General features: G+C 42.1%; 1 protein-coding gene across 2 annotated transcripts in view; it reads right to left on the reverse strand.

Annotated features, from left to right (window-relative positions):
* The window catches only part of GMDS (GDP-mannose 4,6-dehydratase), a 285,325-nt gene that overhangs the window by 97,488 nt on the left and 168,712 nt on the right, over nt 1–19,125 (reverse strand). The window lies entirely within an intron of this gene.

Consider the following 19,125-nt stretch of genomic DNA (forward strand, 5'->3'; position numbering starts at 1 on the left):
CAAATATATATATATATATATATATATATATAACACAATGCAACGTGATACCTCCCTTGAAAACTCAGATGTTGGAATTAAAAGTTGGAGTGCGCATTGAAGTCTCACTTCACACCCAAAAGTTCACACCTAAAAAGTCTAAGGATATGGAAGGCTTTTCTAGTATGATCTTAGTCATAGAAATGACTGCCAGCTGTATCTGTAATTGGCCAGTTAACACAATACTGAGAACAGACTATTCACAATGACACAAGGAGTATGGTTTGTATAGCTGGAAAAAGCCTTCGGTGTGGCTCTTTTGTTCTCTGCCTTGGAGGAAAAGTGACAATTTAGGGCTTTGGGTGACAACCATGTCAATTTAGTGTTCACTTAATGTTGATACTTTCAGTACTATGTTGGATCACCCCTTTGATACCCATTCTGTAAAACAAGTAGTATGCTTCTTCAGGCTGGATGTTGTTTTGCTTAACAGCCAGAAAAAGACTACTGGAAAACTCAAAATCGTCCTCACTGCTTTGTGACATTTTAGTTGACCCTAATAGATACACCCCCTGTAGCTTTTGGATTTTCTTCAACCTTGTGTGCATAAATAAAATGCAGAAAAATGGATTAAGAGTTTAAATATATTTTAGAGTTAAGAATGTGTGCATATAGAACAAGCCTATAATGTTTTGCTTTGCTTTTTTGATTACCTTTTATTGCCCACTCCCACTCCACATTTATATGGACATAGTGCTAAGAATTGCTTCCCCATTTGATCACAAATTTTGTGAGTAAAACCTAAAAATAAGTTTTATAGACACACAGGAAAAACAGCATATATGACTGTAATCACTGAACAGCACTTATTGTTGCTAAACTTTCTCATACAAGGGAGATATTTCCCCCCCAAACACTAGGATTTAACATTATAACATAACTTTATGAAAAAGGACTGAGATATGGGAGCTTTCCTGTGCATTTTTAAAAAATTAGGATGCTCCAACAGTTAAAACAGCTTTATCCCAGAAGGAATAAGGGCATGCCCATAAGCCTTACTATATGAGTAATGCCACTGAAATGAATCCACAGTAATAAGAATTTGCAAGATTATGCTCTGAGAAACAAATCTTTAACACATTTGCCATACAAGTCCAAAGACACAAAGCTTGCATCAAATTATACGACTGCTAATGAACTGTTAAATCTCCTTATTCAGTATCTTTAGCTGAAAAACAATCCTTCTTCCCTACCCCTCCGGAACGCAGGGGAAAGGCTCTGGAGTGAAATAAGATCTATTATTTTCTCGCACTGCTCTTTCCATTTATCTAACATATCCCACACAAACAGCGTAAATCAGACCTCCCCTGAATTCCACACTTTCTCACTGCCACCTCTTCCCAGTCCCCATGCTGACCCCCTGAGTCAAGCCAGATGGAACTGGTGGAGAGATGTCAAGGAAGTGCTGAAAAGGTGACTTGGGTCTCTGGCAGATAGTCTGGAGCTAGTTTTTCTACAAAATCTCTGGGGGCTCTTGCCTTGCAATTTCTCAGGAATGTTTAATTCTCCTCATCCCTTCCCGGAGTCTCTCTGGAGGGGTCATGGAGGCCTGTGACATCCCTGGAGGGCACTGCCTAACTAAATTAGCATGAGATAACTTTGGACTGTCTTCCAAACAAGAAAATATAAGGGAGAGAATTTCATTAAAAGCAGAAGACTAGGTGATCCAACTTAATCCCAGCCCTGAGCAGCAGCAGAAAAAGTTCTCTGTTTATATATGAGTTTACTCTCTGTTACAGAGTTCACTGCCTATAATGGAAAGCTGTGTTAAGTGCACAACTTGACCTCAGTTGACCAAATCTTAGTTTCATAATGCAGACAAAAAGTGAGTTTGGCGGCTTTAAAGAGTTTGATTAGTAGCTGCTCAGCCTGTTTGTGTGTCACTCTGTGGAGTGCAGAGATCCAATGGCAAAAGATAAACATTTCAGTGGTTCAGTCTTATATGAGCTTTTTAAACAGGAAACATGAGCAGTTTAATATGCGGGCCTATTGGAACTCATATATACAATTGCAGATTTCAGTGTTCATTAGTAAAGCAAATACAGTATACCTCCAAAATACACATACACAATTCAAACAGGCACTTTTATGTCCTATCAGTGGAAAATAAATCAGGCCTTGTACGCTTGAAAATGCTGGAGTGATTTCCTTCCAACCTCTTTAGCATAGAACACTTTTAAGTAGAGCAAAACAGAGTACACAACTTTATTCAAGCAAACAAACAAAAAAATGTGGGTTTTCGCAGGCAAAGAAATTCTTAAAAAACCTGAAACTAAACAAAAAAATAAATGTCAGATTTCAAATGGGGGGGGGCGGGGGAAACAAAAGCGACTTCATGATGACAGAGAATGTGTATGTTACTGCAAATCTCAGTGCCTTAGGCTTATCATTATTTACTGAGGTAGAACTTGGTCTACCAATACAGATATTTGTAGCTGAAAACTGTACCTTTCATAGCTTTTTTCCTGGACCACTATGAGCCTATTTCTTCTGCTATTGTTGTGCCTGACTGTATCAGTCAGTTTTTACCTATAGAAGAGGGAAGAAAGTTTCTCAAGATCGTCCTTTTTGACCTAATAAGTTCCTGTTCTGCAAGGACTCCCCCAGACAGTCACCATTTTGCAGGAGGAATTCAAAGCACCCTGGGCTGACTTGAATGATGGTCAGGGGTGCCGTGGGCAACACTGGCCTCTGTCCCTATTTCCTTCCCTCCCTCCTCTGATGCTCTCTTGCATCTCTGCCTCCCAAAGGCTTGCACAGCTTTTAGTTGCAGCTGCCCTGACTACAAGCTCCCCAGGCGAATGGTGCCTCTGGGGCTGGTCAGGGGGTGCTGGTTTCCAGGAGCTGAAGTGGCCTCAGAGTAAGCAAGGAAGTTGGGAATGGACAGACAAGCTCCAGGCCCCTGTGGGGCAGTGTGAGGAGACATCTCTCTTTGGGGTGGGGGCAGCTCAGAGATCAGGGGTGGCAGAAGTGGCTTCCCAGAGGACTCCCAATGAGAGGGGAGAGGAGAGGAGGCTGAGGGAACACTCCACAAGGGAGCATGCTCGAAAAAGGGTGAGAGTCTGCCAGCTCTGCAGGCAACTGGGCTCCTGAGCCCCACAAGGGTGCCACAGGAAGAATGCAGTTGATCAAGGGAGCCGTGGACTCAAAGAGGTTGAAAACCTCCGCTCTAGTGCAACTAACACTTTTTAAAATTAAAAAACGAACTCTTTGCATTTTGGAGAAAGCATGGGATAAACAAATTGCCAATGGGAAGCAAGCAGCAAATCAGGATGAATATTCATTGTCGTATAAGCACCCCTCAAATAAATCAGAATGCAAGCTTCATAAAAACTGGGTATAAGCTAACCGCTATTGCAAGCTTTGTGCAAGCAAATCAGGATGAACACTCAATAAATTGCTTGTCTGGAGTGGCTCATAGTCTAGCTAGCATTTGAGAATGTCAGAGAGATTGCTGTGTACTAGGGCTAGTTGCAAGAGCCTTATATGTGCCATTGTGTGGAGTAAGCCTTGGGCAATCCCCCCTGCCTCACAACTGCGCAAACAATGCTCAGTGCTGTAGTGACCTAGGTAAAGGTAAAGGGACCCCTGACCATTAGGTCCAGTCGTGGCCGAGTCTGGGGTTGTGGCGCTCATCTTGCTTTATTGGCCGAGGGAGCCGGCGTACAGCTTCCGGGTCATGTGGCCAGCATGACTAAGCCACTTCTGGCGAACCAGAGCAGTGCACGGAAACGCCATTTACCTTCCCGCCGGAGCGGTACCTATTTATCTACTTGCACTTTGACATGCTTTCGAACTGCTAGGTTGGCAGGAGCTGGGACCAAGCAACGGGGGCTCACCCTGTTGCGGGGATTCGAACTGTTGACCTTCTGATCGGAATGTCCTAGGCTCTGTGGTTTAACCCACAGCGCCACCCGCGTCCTCCTATGGGCACACAGTAACAGTCTACTACCTCAACTGCATTTTGTACGAACTGATCGCACACAGTTGTACATGAGTTGACCCTAACTCACGCAAGCATCTGGAGCCTACTTAAGCATAGCAGAATGCAGAATGGCAAAGGATATGTAGGTAGAATCATAGACTCCTAGAATATGGTAGAGTTGGAAGGGACTCTGAGAATCATCTAAGTCCAAGCCTCTGCAATGCAGGAATATGCAGCTGTCCCATACAGGGATCAAACCTGCAACCTTGGCGTTATCAGCACCACACTCTAACCAACTGAGCTATCCAGATGCTGGATGCACTGTGTGTTTTTCTTCTGCTTTTAAAAGAGAAGAGTAGGTGGGTGATTTTCATTGGGATTTGTGGCAGGGAGGAAACAGTACCCCCTCGCTCAGGCCTGCTTTTAATTGTTTAAAAAAAAAAAAAAAGCCATAGCAACAAGTGACACAGTGAGCATCGACCCTTGAATGGCACTAAATGTTTTACAGATCAGGGTGGGGGGAAGCCTGAGGCTTGCTTCTGTGTTTCACTGCATGTGGATCACATATACAGGGGACGTGTGTGACGTAGCCCTCAAATATCTATACAGTGGTACCTCGGGTAAAGTACTTAATTCGTTCTGGAGGTCCGTTCTTAACCTGAAACTGTTCTTAACCAGAAGCACCACTTTAGCTAATGGGGCCTCCTGCTGCCACCACGCTGCCGGAACACGATTTCTGTTCTCATCCTGAAGCAAAGTTCTTAACCTGAAGCACTATTTCTGGGTTAGCAGAGTCTGTAACCTGAAGCGTATGTAACCTGAAGCATATGTAACCTGAGGTACCACTGTATTCAAGTTTTCTCACTTCCGAAAATAAAAATAAGGGCTGCATTGAAGTATTAGCATCTCCTTTAAAAAATGTCATTCAACTGAAGTTTTAAAAAGATGTAAGTACTTTTGCCTTAAAAGATTTGCGAATGTGGGGGGACGGACGTACTTGTTTTCTTAGCAGGAGATGGATCTCTAAATATAACGTAAAACATAGCCCCGCTCCTCAACCAGGTATTATATGGCAAAAATACTATGTACACAATGGCTTTCTGTCTGAAGGTTGAGCGAGGATAATTCAGAGTATATGGTGCATCAAAAATGCAAATTGTTCTTCCCACTGCGAGAAGATCTGCAAAGCATATACTTTATTTTTAATCTTCATTGCTGCCAAAAAAACAAACAGGGCTATCTTATATCTAGCTCTGCTCCAGAAATTCAGTGCCTGGAGGAGCAACAGGAAAGAAGCTGCGGTGACCTTTGTGAACTTACAGCAGCAGCTGCCAGCTCAGCAGGAGGAACACAACTGCAGAACATGAAGCATCTATCTCTTGAAGAAAGCTAAAAGCCATCTCTCTCTCTCTCTCTGTGACTTGTGTGTCTGATTTCAAGTTATTGTAGAGCGTGTTTCAATACTTGCTCTCTGAAGGCTTAAACTCCGCTTTGGCAGAACACCACATTAAAGAGGCAAAGGAGGTTTACATCTGGCCAGCCATACCCATAACACACACAGATTCATAATATGTCTTTCTAAATATTGGGTATCTTCCAAAAAGAAATGAAATAATGAAACAACACAGCAATAGTCTCACAAGGCTTAGAACTACGTAAGCAGAAGCAACGTTGTCTTGCTCATTTTGACACCATTGTCACCCTCAATGTAACTATGAAGATCTTTAGCTTGCTGGCCATTTCACTTATTCAGCTTAGCCCTGTTGCTTGTGGAGGAGCTCCTTAGTGCTCCTTGTCCCATTCCCCATGGCCAAAGTCCTTGGGCTTGCCAGCTCCTCCTGTCGAAGTAGACTTCTGAGTCACAGAATCATATAATTGTAGAGTTGGAAGGGAGCACAAGGGTCATCTAGCCCAACCCATTACAACGCAGGAATCATTTGCCCAACATGGGACTCAAACCCACAACCCTAAGTTTAGGAGTCTCATGCTCTACCGACTGAGCTGTCCCAGCTGATCCCTAGGTTCCTGCTTCCAGATCCCTGTTTCACTCATTGCTTTACCTGTACTCCTCACCTTCTACTGCCTGTAACACAGACCTCCTTTGTATTCCAATACGAAAGATAAATATCAATATTATTCTAAAAAGAACAGTGGGGTTGAGTGTAAGCCCCCCCCCCCATTTTTATTTTGAACTTTGTGGCTTTATTCTGTATTTTTGTGCTGTGAACCACCCCGAGATCTTTGGATGAAGGGCGGAATAAAAATTTAATTAATGATGATGATGATGACGATGATGATAACAGGTGCATGAGCATTTTAAGATAACTGCTCCTTTCAACCTTTTAAAGGGCCGTTTCTGATACTCTTAGCATGTGAGTCACTGCAAAGTCTTTACAGTGGTACCTCGGGTTACAGACACTTCAGGTTACAGGCTCTTCAGGTTACAGACTCCGCTAACCCAGAAATAGTACCTCAGGTTAAGAACTTTGCTTCAGGATGAGAACAGAAATCACACAGCGGCAGTGGGAGGCCCCATTAGCTAAAGTGGCACCTCAGGTTAAGAACAGTTTCAGGTTAAGAATGGACCTCCAGAACGAATTAAGTTCTTAACCCGAGGTACCACTGTACTTTTGTGGGGCACAAAGGAATGCAAGAATTGCTCGGTCATGTAGGGAGAGTGTCTTGCAGTCCCAGATCATTTCTGCCCCATTCTCAAGGAGGGGAAATGTCACTGCACTGGGGCTTCTTCCACACAAAGAACAGCTTCTCACATTACCAGCTTAGGATTTTAAGCATATTTCCCCCAAAATACAGTTAGGAGAGGTACTACAAGCACTTGATTTGAAGTCAATGGCTAATATAATGGCACCAGCGAGCCATACACGGTCTTTTACAAGAAAGTACTGTTGTTCCCTTTCCAAGATCAACAAGCAGCATCTCAGACGATAGGGCAGTGGGCTCTTCACCCTACAGTGCCTAGCAAAGTAACCAGTGCAGTAAAACTGATGTGACTAGAATCTACTCCCAGCTGAAATACAAATTGCTCCAGTTCACAAGCAATTCCAGTTTCCCATAAGGGCTGTTCAACATCACTCTCTATTGAGAAATGAGAGTACACTGTTAATGTTAATCTAAAATAAATATTTTAAAGCCAGGCACATGCTTTTCCATACCAAGCAATAATAATAACACTTGTGATTTTTTATATTTACAATACTGAATGAGTATAGCTGAATAAGGAAGCACGGGGAATTTAATGATTGTGCTTTCTATATGTTTCTCTTTCTTTTATCTTCTTTTCAGAAAAGTTCAAGACTTTTTCCAGACAGATCTACATGAAGCTCTTTATGACAAGCCACATGATTTTAGAGGGCTGATTTACTGCTGTTTCTTCGCTACAAGGAGAGACAGAATATAGTCTATAAAGTCTTTCACACAGTTAGAAGAACATAAAAATCTGCCAAAGCCCTGAGTAAGTTGTCATCAAGGCTACTTGCCTTTGATCAGCTCAGCTCTCACCAGCAGGTATCACACGAATGGAATTAATATAAATTCCTTTTACATATTCCAACCAAATTCATTTATTAGTAGAAGCAATAATGTATCCAATATGCTGTTCTGGTCAAGCCTTCCTTTCCTTTATGTAATTCCAGTTTATTCCCTCATACATTTTTCTTCAATGATAACAAAAAGGGAAGAGTGAAAAGATCAATAAAATCTGGAAACAACACCCCATAATCGTTCAGTAATTACCATACAATTAGAAACAGTGGTAGAGAAACTTTAAACAGCATTGCTAGTGTCTTTGGTAATGTTCTGCTTTGAACATAACAAAGGACAGAATAAATCACATGGGATGTTTTACCATTTAAGTTTTGTATGGGATGTAACAGTAGAAGGTCTGTAATTTGATCTGAACTGAAGACATGGTGCTACATTTATCAATTAAATCCCTAGATTGGATGGATGGGAGGCTGTCTGCTCTTGATAGGGTTACACTTCCTCTGAAGGAGCAGGTTTGTAGCTTGGTGTTACTCCTGGATCCACTGCTGTAGCTTGAGGCTCAGGTGTCCCCAGTGGCCCGGAGTGCCCTCCATCAGCTTCAGTGGGTGGCCCAGCCACACCTCTAGGCACAGGTCATGAGGTCTGGAGGGTGGCAACATGAGAACAGGGATTTTCTGCAGTGGCTCCCCATTTGTGGATTGCTCTCCTCGGGGTGGGTGTGTGGGTGTGTGTTTTGCATGGCACCTTCATTATACATCTTTAGATGCCAGGTGAAAACGTTTATTTTCAACCAGATCTTTGGCTGATTAACATCCGATGCCCTTTTAACCGTGTTGTGGGGAGGGGGGCATTATTAGTTTGTTTTTGTTCTTGTTTTTATTATATATTTTGTGCTTTCATCTTGTACAGTGGTACTTCGGGTTACATACGCTTCAGGTTACATATGCTTCAGGTTACAGACTCCGCTAACCCAGAAAGAGTACCTCGAGTTAAGAACTTTGCTTCAGGATGAGAACAGAAATCGCGTGGCGGCAGTGGGAGGCCCCATTAGCTAAAGTGGTGCTTCAGGTTAAGAACAGACCTCCGGAACGAATTAAGTACGTAACCAGAGGTACCACTGCATTGTGAACCACCCTGGGATTCATCTTGTGTTTTCATCTTTTATTGTGAACTACCCTGGGATCTACAGATGAAGGGCGGTATACAAATTTAATAAACAAACATACATTTATATTTGTGAAAGATCACATAAGGGATACACTCAACTATTAGGGCAGAGCATTTTTCTGTTCACTTCATTTTCTTCCTCAGTGAAAATAATGGAGGCTATGCAATACCACATCTACATTATTCCTCAATAAATTGCTACCTATTTCCCTTGGGAGAGATGTAAGATAGAGAAAGAGCTGTCATCTCTGGTCCACTGTTCTCTATTGAGTTATAACAAAAGATATAACAAAGAGGTAGCTTTTTCAGGCCAAGATCAACACCCACCCCCCAGGCCTAATGGCAAAGTGGACATGGCAAAAGCGTAAATGTAAATGAGGCCAATTCTCCCCTTTTCCATGCCAGGGCGGGACAGACTTTGGCATAAGAGAATCAGAACACGGGGACAACAGGAGTGGTCAGTAATTTCTTTTAATTAATAATGGAAGGGGGAGACTTGAGGGCCACAAAGAATCCCTAGAACAGCGTTTCCCAAACTTGGGTCTCTAGCTGTTTTTTGACTACAACTCCCACCATCTCTAGCTAGTAGTACCAGTGGTCAGGTTTGATGTGAATTGTAGTCCAAAAACAGCTAGAAACTTTTTTTGGGAAACCCTGCTCTACAGCCCCATATGTGGCCTATGGACCTTGAGTTAGTCACCAGTTTTATCAACCTCTTAAGTAAAATTGAAGAATACAGGGCACTTGAATAGAGAAGTTACTCTATACCTTACGTAGCTTGTGACACAATCTACCAGAAGCTCCATAAAACTCCTTTCTCCGCTGCCTAGGACTACAAAAACAAAGTTGTCAAGCAAGCAGCAGGAGACAATACATGGCTGCCACTGTTTGCTTTGATGAGTCACAATCTATGCTGTCCTAATGACACAGTCTGCCAGCCCTAAGTCTGGTCACTAAGCCAACCAAGTAGCACAGAAACCACAGGATGGGCTAAAAGGGCTGGTTGGCCCATGCAGGAGTCAGGTTTGCCTGGGAGGGGGCTCCTCCCATTTTATAATGTGGAATTGAGCCAGGAACCTCCATGGCACAGGAGCCACAAGTTGTTCTACCACAGATAATAATAATAATAGTAATAATAATAATAATAATAATAATAATAATAATAATAATAATAATTTTTATGTGTACCCCACCCTTCCAGGTTCAAAAACCGGGCTCAGGGTGACTAACAACAAATTTAAAACACTTAATTGTAAAAGCAGCATAAAATACAGTATACAAACATGAATAACAATAAAATTCAAAGTTCAGAAATCAACTTAGGGGAAATCCATCCAATAAGCATTAGATAATCACCAGGGCTAGCTGGCTGAATTAGTCCTACTTGGGCCAGCGAGGAGGCCAGGGGAGAATTAGCTGTGGGGTCTCAGAGTGGGTAATCTTCATAAAAGGGGAGGGGGAGGGAAGAGAAGGGAAATAAAAGATCAGGCTGAATTCAAACTAAAGGCCAGGCGGAATAGCTCTGTCTTACAGGCCCGATGGAAGGAGGTTAAATCCTGAAGGGCCCTAGTCTCATGGGACAGAGCATTCCACCAGGTTGGAGCAATCACTGAAAAGGTCCTGGCCCTGGTGGAGGATAGTCTGACTTCCTTAGGGCCCGGGACTTCTAAACTATGGTTATTCATGGACCTTAAGGTCCTCTGCGGGGCATACCAGGAGAGGCGGTCCTGTAAATACAAGGGCCCTAAGCCACAAAGATGAGCTCCTGGCATCTATAACTGGGGCGAGGGGCAGGCAAATACCCCATGACGTGTCTAATTGCTGCTTGCTACTTATTCTGAAAAGCAATGACAAACCTAGACAACATCTTAAAAAGCAGAGACATCAGCTTGCCAACAAAGGTCCGTATAGTTAAAGCTATGGTTTTCCCAGTAGTGATGTATGGAAGTGAGACCCAGACCATAAAGAAGGCTGATCACCGAAGAATTGATGCTTTTGAATTATGGTGCTGGAGGAGACTCTTGAGAGTCCCATGGACTGCAAGAAGATCAAACCTAAACATTCTGAAGGAAATCAGCCCCGAGTGCTCACTGGAAGGACAGATCGTGAAGCTGAGGCTCCAATACTTTGGCCACCTCATGAGAAGAGAAGACTCCCTGGAAAAGACCCTGATGTTGGGAAAGATGGAGGGCACAAGGAGAAGGGGATGACAGGGGACGAGATGGTTGGACAGTGTTCTCGAAGCTACCAGTTTGACCAAATTGCGGGAGGCAGTGGAAGACAGGAGTGCCTGGCGTGCTCTGGTCCATGGGGTCACAAAGAGTCGGACACGACTAAACAACTAAACAACAACAACAACAACTGATTCTGAGTAGTTAGGGAACTTTGGTATTTGCAGTGTGCGTTCGAGTCCCAACAGAAAGTTGACTGGGGGGGGGGAGCGTTTCTCCCTTTCCCTGTGGTGGGGCTTGAACTCGCATCTCCGGCTTTCCAACCTTGTGGCCTTTGCAGGGAGCCACTGGAGGCTGCTGCTGTCAGCATTGCTGCCCTTGTTGCATGCTGTGCCCCCACCCCTTGGCTGTTTGTCAAAAGGGTCTTTCCCTGCTTGGGTGGTCTCAAACCCTTGTCTTAGGAAAGCTGTGTATGTACCCAGCATGTGCCCTGCCCAGGGAGCTTTGTGTGTGACGTGTTTCTTCTCCTTCCCCTTTGTGTGCCTTGCAATCCTAAAACACTGTTTGTGAGCAGCACAAGGGAATCTCTGCGAGCCATATTTTGCTAGCACTGAATAAACGTAAAATGAAGTTGCTGATTCTTTAAGAGTTTCTGACAAAAGCTTTCCAATGTTGAAAAGCAAGAGCTAGCTACGGAGTGCTCCAGTAGTTATACCTAACTGCAGCCAGGTTAAAAAGTGAAAAGGCACGCTCATTAATAAATGTTTGGGGCTGTAGTAACTTTTGGACAATATTGTTTCAATAGAAAATGCTTTTCTCTCCTATGGAACACAAACGCTATTCTCTGCAGTGAATAAATTCACCATGAATAATGAGCTGGGGAATTAAAAAGCTTTAAATCTGTTAGAGAAGTAATATTAATTTAGGTATAAATATAGCAGAAATAATCCAGACAGTTTTATGACCTTACACCCCCCCCCCCCCAAATGAAGGTGAAAGGTAGAATTCTTGCCCTAGGAATAGTGGCAAACACAGCTAACAGATGGAAGAGCTGAATGGAAATTTCAATAAAGTAGGCCACAAAGAAGCATTTGTAAGCACAGGGGTACTCTTTTTTTCCCCTTTAAAAAAAGACTCAAAAATGGAACTTTGTTTTATTTTGATGGAGTGCCAAAACAGTACTGCATTCCTTAAAGAGCAGAATAAAGGATCGAGTTAGACTGGCCTTCTCAACACCTCAGCAAAAGCCCCCATGGGTCTCATTTTGCCAGGATGACTATTTATATGACAGGTAAGGGAATAATTTTGTGGGATTCAGTTACACTAGGCCTCCATGACCTGCAGGTCAAAAGAGCAAATGCAAAAGTGACAATGTGGATAATTGCCTGTTTTGGATAATGTAATACTGATTGAGGGTCAATGATTATAACACCTGAAAGATAAATGAGCTGATGTGAAAGGCTCAACAGAAAGATAGCAAACAGGGAAAACTGTCTGTATGCACCATGCCAGGGTGAATAATATAAAGCACAAATTCCAGCTTTTGAGAGCAGAGAGGCGTGTTTCCTGAGCTAAACCACTAAAACTGAATGGTTGCCAAGACTTAAAATATGCAAGCTTCTAACAGAGGTTATAAAATATAAATTCAGTCCAACTGCTCAAAGCTGTGGGATTAGAGTAATATTACTTAACATGATGCCCAATTAATTTCCATCATGCCCCTGGCCCATACTTGGTGCTCCATCCCTTATTTTCCTGCATGAACCTCTTTGAAGAACATCCACCTTTCCAGTTCTGAATAGACGGTTTAAAATAATCCATAAAAACCTGATCACATAACGCATTTCATTAGGAGGTGTTTTTATGCAACATGCCTGGCACGAGGGCCCCCGCTATCATGGGCAAATCCTTATGCAAACTCTCTTTTATTGATAAAATGGGCACCTCAGTGATGTTTAATATTAACTAAGCTATTGGAAAATTGGTCTTCTTCTAAATTCCCATTGGCTAGCATAGATTTTATTTCACAATTGTACTACTATGTAAGGAATTTAATTAAAAACCTAAATGACTTAGACCCGGTACAGCTGCTTCTAGTTGGTTTTCATCTCCAGCTGCTTCTGTAGGGATGCAGCCCAGCTGTTCTCCAAAGTCAGGGAGGCTTGACTAAGGACTTTGAACATACATTGGAACTCAGAGTAGAGTAGGGACATTGTTTTCAATAGAGAGAAAGACAGAGTACCTCTGAAAAAGAAAAGCTAAAATTAAATAAATGTGGTGAGTGTCTCACCAGAGCCAGAATAAGGAAAACAGATCCAGAGCAACTTGAGGCAATAGGTAGTCACCTCCTCTAGTGACTAATTTATGTTACTTAGATTTTTCTTTACTTGACACTAAGCATACCTGAGGGGGGGGGAGAGCAGATATCCTTTTCTCCTCAGCTACCTATTTCATGTTCTGCTGATTTCTGGTAGACTTCATTCCTTAGAATGCTAATCTTACTACAGTGGTGCCTTGCAAGATGAAATTAATTCGTTCTGCGAGTTTTGTCGTCTTGCGATTTTTTCCGTCTTGCGAAGCACAGTATCGGAAAAGTTTTGGAAAAGCTTCAAAAATCACCAAAGTCTTCAAAAACCTCAAAAAAGGCTACCACACCGCATGCTATGAGTTGCTCCTCGAAGTCAAGTCGCAACTGTATTAACGGTGTTAAGAAAAAGGAAACAAACTTGCAAGACATTTCTGTCTTGCGAAGCAAGCCCATAGGGAAAATCGTCTTGCGAAGCAGCTCAAAAAACAAAAAACCCTTTCGTCTTGCGAGTTTTCCGTCTTGCGAGGCATTCGTCTTGCGAGGTACCACTGTATTTGAGGAACGAGCCTTTTATTTCCAGTGTGATAAATTAGCCAAGAGCTTAACATCCTGCTTACATCAGGAAAAACACTTTAACATAAATGTTGGATGGATGGATCATGCTGAGCCATCTTTGCAGTCCATATTCTTTTAGAAATTTTCCCTCCCTCCAAGGATAAGTTGATCTCTTACATTTTGTTTCTGTATTAGTTTACTAATATTTTCAGCCGCCACCAGAACTACTGCGGTCTCCTATTCCCCCCTCTCTTGGAGCCACTGTCACACATAGGCTAGTGGCCTGTTTGGAACCTTCTAAGCAACCCACAAAGAAACTATAGTATATATAGTTTATATCACATACCCATTACATGTCTATAAATCCTGGCAACTGAAATAGATTCCTTAGTAATAACTATGATGTGAAGTTCTATCATCTGGATCACCAACTGCCATAAATAAATAAATACATCAATAATCCCATTCTGTAATGTTAAGTGTCCTGGATTGTACACCTCACTAAAAGTGCCTTAAAAATGGAGGTGGTGTTCTAAAAAACCGTACCACCCTTTTGATTAGTCTCTCAATGCAGTGCCGTAAACATTGCTGGTGATTTAAAATTTACTATAACTCAGAGCCCTGACATGATATGTGTGATATGAAGTTCTATACAGGTGTGCCTTCTAGGTTTTCTATCCTTTGTAGCTCGTCCACAAAAGTAATTCATGTGGCTGCAATCCTAAGAAGGCCGTATGAAGTTACTAGGAAGTAAGCATCATTGAACTCGGCGAGACTCATTTTTTAGTATATGCTTATTTAGGATTGCACTGTAAGTATATTAAATACCAAAATTATTATAAAGTGAAGGATAAAGGAATGCTCCTTCTCCTTTGTAACAGTTTAGCTGATTGTCTATATTACAGACAACTTTCTGAGAATTCACTAAAAATAATACAGCTCACCAAAAGTATAAAGACTTCCCACAAACAGTGCTGTAATCATCCATTTATAAAATGTTGGAACTGCATGCACAAAATAAAACAGCACTATTATTTAAGCACAGTATTGCTGCCATTTACATTCCTGCTCCAAACAATTACAACACACGTTCTAACCACCATCTTGCAAGGCAAAAGCCCAAACAGAAAGTTCACAACTTAATAAAATAGAAGCTAATGTTAGAGGCTTTCATTTTTATGGCATGCTCTCTGGGTGTGTCTTAATCTTCTCCTTACTAACTTGTAATCATATAAATAAAGCCTTTCAATTACCATGATCTTAAGTAGTAATAAAAAGAATAATAAATTACTGTGAGGTCAAAAACTGTCAAACACAACGAAGATGAAATACAGAGATGCAGAGTGAAGTACAAAAGGCCAAGCACATTTGGAAAAGTTCAGGTACTTTACTTCCAAGTATGCTTCAGTAGGAGGGAGCTGGCTACTGCTGTTTTATTTAATAAGGCTCCATATAAATTCCAGCTGCTAAACATGTTATAAGCCCATCTCAGAAACAAGTGGTACTGTTATCTGAGTAGTGCAAGAATGTTGCTACTTTTATTAAAAGCATAGCATCATTCAACAGAAAATTCACCTAGCCCAAGTCTCTGTGCACAGCGCATTTTATTAACAGCTACTATTAGAAACTATTAGAAAGGGATGCGGGTGGCGCTGTGGGTTAAACCACAAAGCCTAGGACTTGCCGATCAGAAGGTCGGCGGTTTGAATCCCCACGACGGGGTGAGCTCCCATTGCTTGGTCCCAGCTCCTGCCAACCTAGCAGTTCGAAAGCACCTCAAAGTGCAAGTAGATAAATAGGTACCGCTCCGACGGGAAGGTAAACGGCATTTCCGTGCGCTGCTCTGGTTCGCCAGAAGCGGCTTAGTCATGCTGGCCACATGACCCGGAAGCTGTACGCCAGCTTCCTCGGCCAATAAAGCGAGATGAGCGCCCCAACCCCAGAGTTGGCCACAACTGGACCTAATGGTCAGGGGTCTCTTTACCTTTACCTTTACTATTTGAAACTAAGAAAAGGCTAAGGTGTAAACCATACACAAATCCAGAGTGGAGTCCTTAAGGCAGTTGGATAGCACCTCCTTCTGGCAACTCCTGCACGCAAGCTGGTGCCAAACATATTGCTATGCTTTCCTTTTGACCACATCAGTGAGGCCAAAAGATGCATCATGTTGTCTGGGCAGCCCAGGACCTTCACACATACTGCCCAGGCTTGCACTCTAGGGAAGTCACTTTTGTGTTGCTAACACAGTGGTTTGAGGCATACTCTATCGTCTCTGTTGGACAGATACTCCACTATCCCCTCCCACTTTGTCAGCCTTCTCCAACTCTCTGAGCATCTCCCATTCTTCCTTCTCATCTGACCCCCCTCTCCACAATGTCTCCACAGGACTCATGACAGCATGGGATAGAATCCAACGCAGCATGAAGTGAACGTTCCATCAGCGCAAAGATTTCTCCCCCTCTCCTCATCCCATATGTCACCTAAATGTGTTCTATGGGTTCCCTCAACCCTCTGGAGCAGATTTTGGGAGGGCGCAGGGCCCATGTACGGGGACGAGAGGGGGAAAGTTTTGTCCTGCAGGAGAAAATCCAATTGGGCAAGCAGAAATCCTTATACTGACTGGATGCGGTAGCTAAATACCACCTGTGATGCGGAGAAAATGGATTGACATTCTCCCTTTTATATAATACTGGAACTCAGGACAATCCTCTGAAACTGATTGGCAAGAGACTCATAACATATAAAAAGAAATAACTTCTTCACACAGCCAATCAGAAGCCGTGATTTGGCTTTCAAACATTTTGGAAGTCGAAGGGACTTCTGGAACAGATTCCGTTCGACTTCCAAGGTACGACTGTACCAGAAAACACCAGCTACTTGTGGGCTTTCCAGAGTCATCTTGTTGGCCACTGGGAAACAGGATTTTGATTTAGATAACACTATTGGTCTGATCCAGCCAGCTTCTTCTTATGTTCTTTAGATGTGAATATATGTTGTGAAAGCCTAATGTGTGTGTGGCTGCCATGTATGAATGATATAGAGCACTGTTTAAAGAGCCTCATGTCACAGATGTGACACAAAGCTCTATTTAAGTAATGATCTATAATGTCACTGACATTAAACATTTCATGTGAAGAGCATGTATATAGCTTTAATGGATATTAAAGTAAACTGATGCGCTTATTGTGACAGCAGTTCATTCACATTAGCTATAATAGGAGTTTTTTATTACAAACAGTGGGGCATACTCTACTCTCCCTTATACCAGTGAAAATCCATGAAAACTACTGAAATCAGTACCACCAACCTGAAGTTTAATATGTTACCTAGAAGAACAATTCCAAAGTTATGCTTGTGTAGGGCTAGGATAAGGAGAAGTTTACCAATGGAACCTGCTACTCTTTTGGCTAAGAGAGAGACTTATGTGATTACAGTACATCACAGAAAGACTACAGCAAATTCATGTGTTATGGATGAGGAGGGAGGGCTCAGGAAGGGGAGGCATTCATCTGAATGAACTTACTGTTACCTTTTTTTATTCTAAATAAGTCTTCTTTTTCCCCTGATACTGTCTGAATTCGAAACATCTAATTTAATCCACTGAAGGGTCCAGTCTTCCTTTTATTTCCTGTCTGTACTAGAGCAGTCGCCTGTTTCAATTATGACTTTCTCCAGCTCCTACATTTTTCGTGCTCCAGCTGGCTCAAAGTGCACTTCCTTGGAAGGTAAAATGCACTAACTGTGCTGATCGGAGACTGATAGCTGGTAAGCCACAATATTTAATAGCAGAGCTGATAAGAAGAAAGGTTTTTTAAAAAACACACACACATACAAACTATTTTTGAACCTAAACAAAAGGATATCACATTGCTTTGTGTTCAATTAAGCTCTATTTTAACATACAGAATTTCAAAATGCATATATATATATGAATTTCAAAATGCATATATATATATATATATATATATATATATATATATATATATTCATGCTTCTGGGAGTGAATACAATTTGTTTCTATACATGGGTGTTTAAGGCTTCTTTCCTGAATTTGAGTCCGTTACTGATGATTTGGGACTATCCCAGGCCAATTATTTCATTGAACAGGATTGATAAGGCACCATTGCAAAACCATGGTCTGCTAAAAATAAAATTGTTTTGTGTCAAGACGGCAAAAATGTCTCCAAGCTGTAAACACCAGCCCTTGTATTTCCCCCTCTGCTTTATGAAAACCACAAATCTTTTCTTTCCTCTCCTCTTACTCATAGGGCAGTTTAATTACAGTTTAATCTCTTTCAGTAAGCACCCCTTGAGACCTTATTGTCTACGCAGTGTATTATCAAGACTACAGCTACAATTTACTATAGATGGCAGGGGCTCCTTTGGGGAAGGCTAGAATAGTAGTGGGGAGAACTTTTGCCGAGTATGAAGAGCAAAGCTCAATCCAACTTCAGAGATACTACTTCAGCAATTAGAGAAGGACTACGGAGGTGTTGATCAACAGTCTACCTCACCTCCTCTGTGGTATCAAATTAATCTAAAATAAAACTTCAAAGCTTATGACATTGTGTAGGACCCCAGCTGCAGCTAGCATCTGGCTACCTCGAGGGCAAAAAGAGGTGTCAAAGGAGGTTAATGAAGGAAAAACAAGAGTGCGGTCTTCTCAGCCACCCTTTCCAAAAAAAATGATTTATGCCAGTAATTTGCTGTTAAATCTAAACTTTCATTTTGTAGGATTTTTTCCCCTAGAAAGACAAAAAGAATCATAAGAATATATTGGATCAGCCCCAAAGGCTCACCTAAGTCCACCATCCTGTTCTCACAGTGGTCAGTAGGATGCCTAAGGGAAGCATGCCAGCAGTTGTCCTATTATTATTATTATTATTATTATTATTATTATTATTATTATTTCAATTTATAAACCGCCCTATACCTGGAAGGTCTCAGGTGAAAAAACATTTTTATTGCCACCCCCCAAAAAATGTCTCAAGGGGACTATAGGTACTATGTTCAGCTGGAAGGGAGTGCCACAGGCTTCAGTGCATGAAAATCTGCTTGATCTTCCTGCTTGGTTGATGTTTGCTTGGCATCTCCAATATCGAACATGTCCCCTAAAACACACCGACGTTTCACTGAAAAGGCAAACTTGTAGCTTCTATGCTTCTAGATGTTTGTGATTATTGTGAACCGCTTTGAGCTCAGCATTTGTTGCTGGAAGAGTGGAATAGAAATACAGTGGTACCTCGGGTTACATATGCTTCAGGTTACATATGCTTCAGGTTACAGACTCTGCTAACCCAGAAATAGTACCTCGGGTTAAGAACTTTGCTTCAGGATGAGAACAGAAATCGTGCGGCGGCAGCGGGGGGCCCCATTAGCTAAAGTGGTGCTTCAGGTTAAGAACAGTTTCAGGTTAAGAATGGACCTCCGGAACAAATTAAGTACTTAACCTGAGG

Source organism: Podarcis muralis, chromosome 8 (assembly GCF_964188315.1).
Source record: "Podarcis muralis chromosome 8, rPodMur119.hap1.1, whole genome shotgun sequence".
In the NCBI taxonomy this organism is placed as follows: Eukaryota; Metazoa; Chordata; class Lepidosauria; order Squamata; family Lacertidae; genus Podarcis; species Podarcis muralis.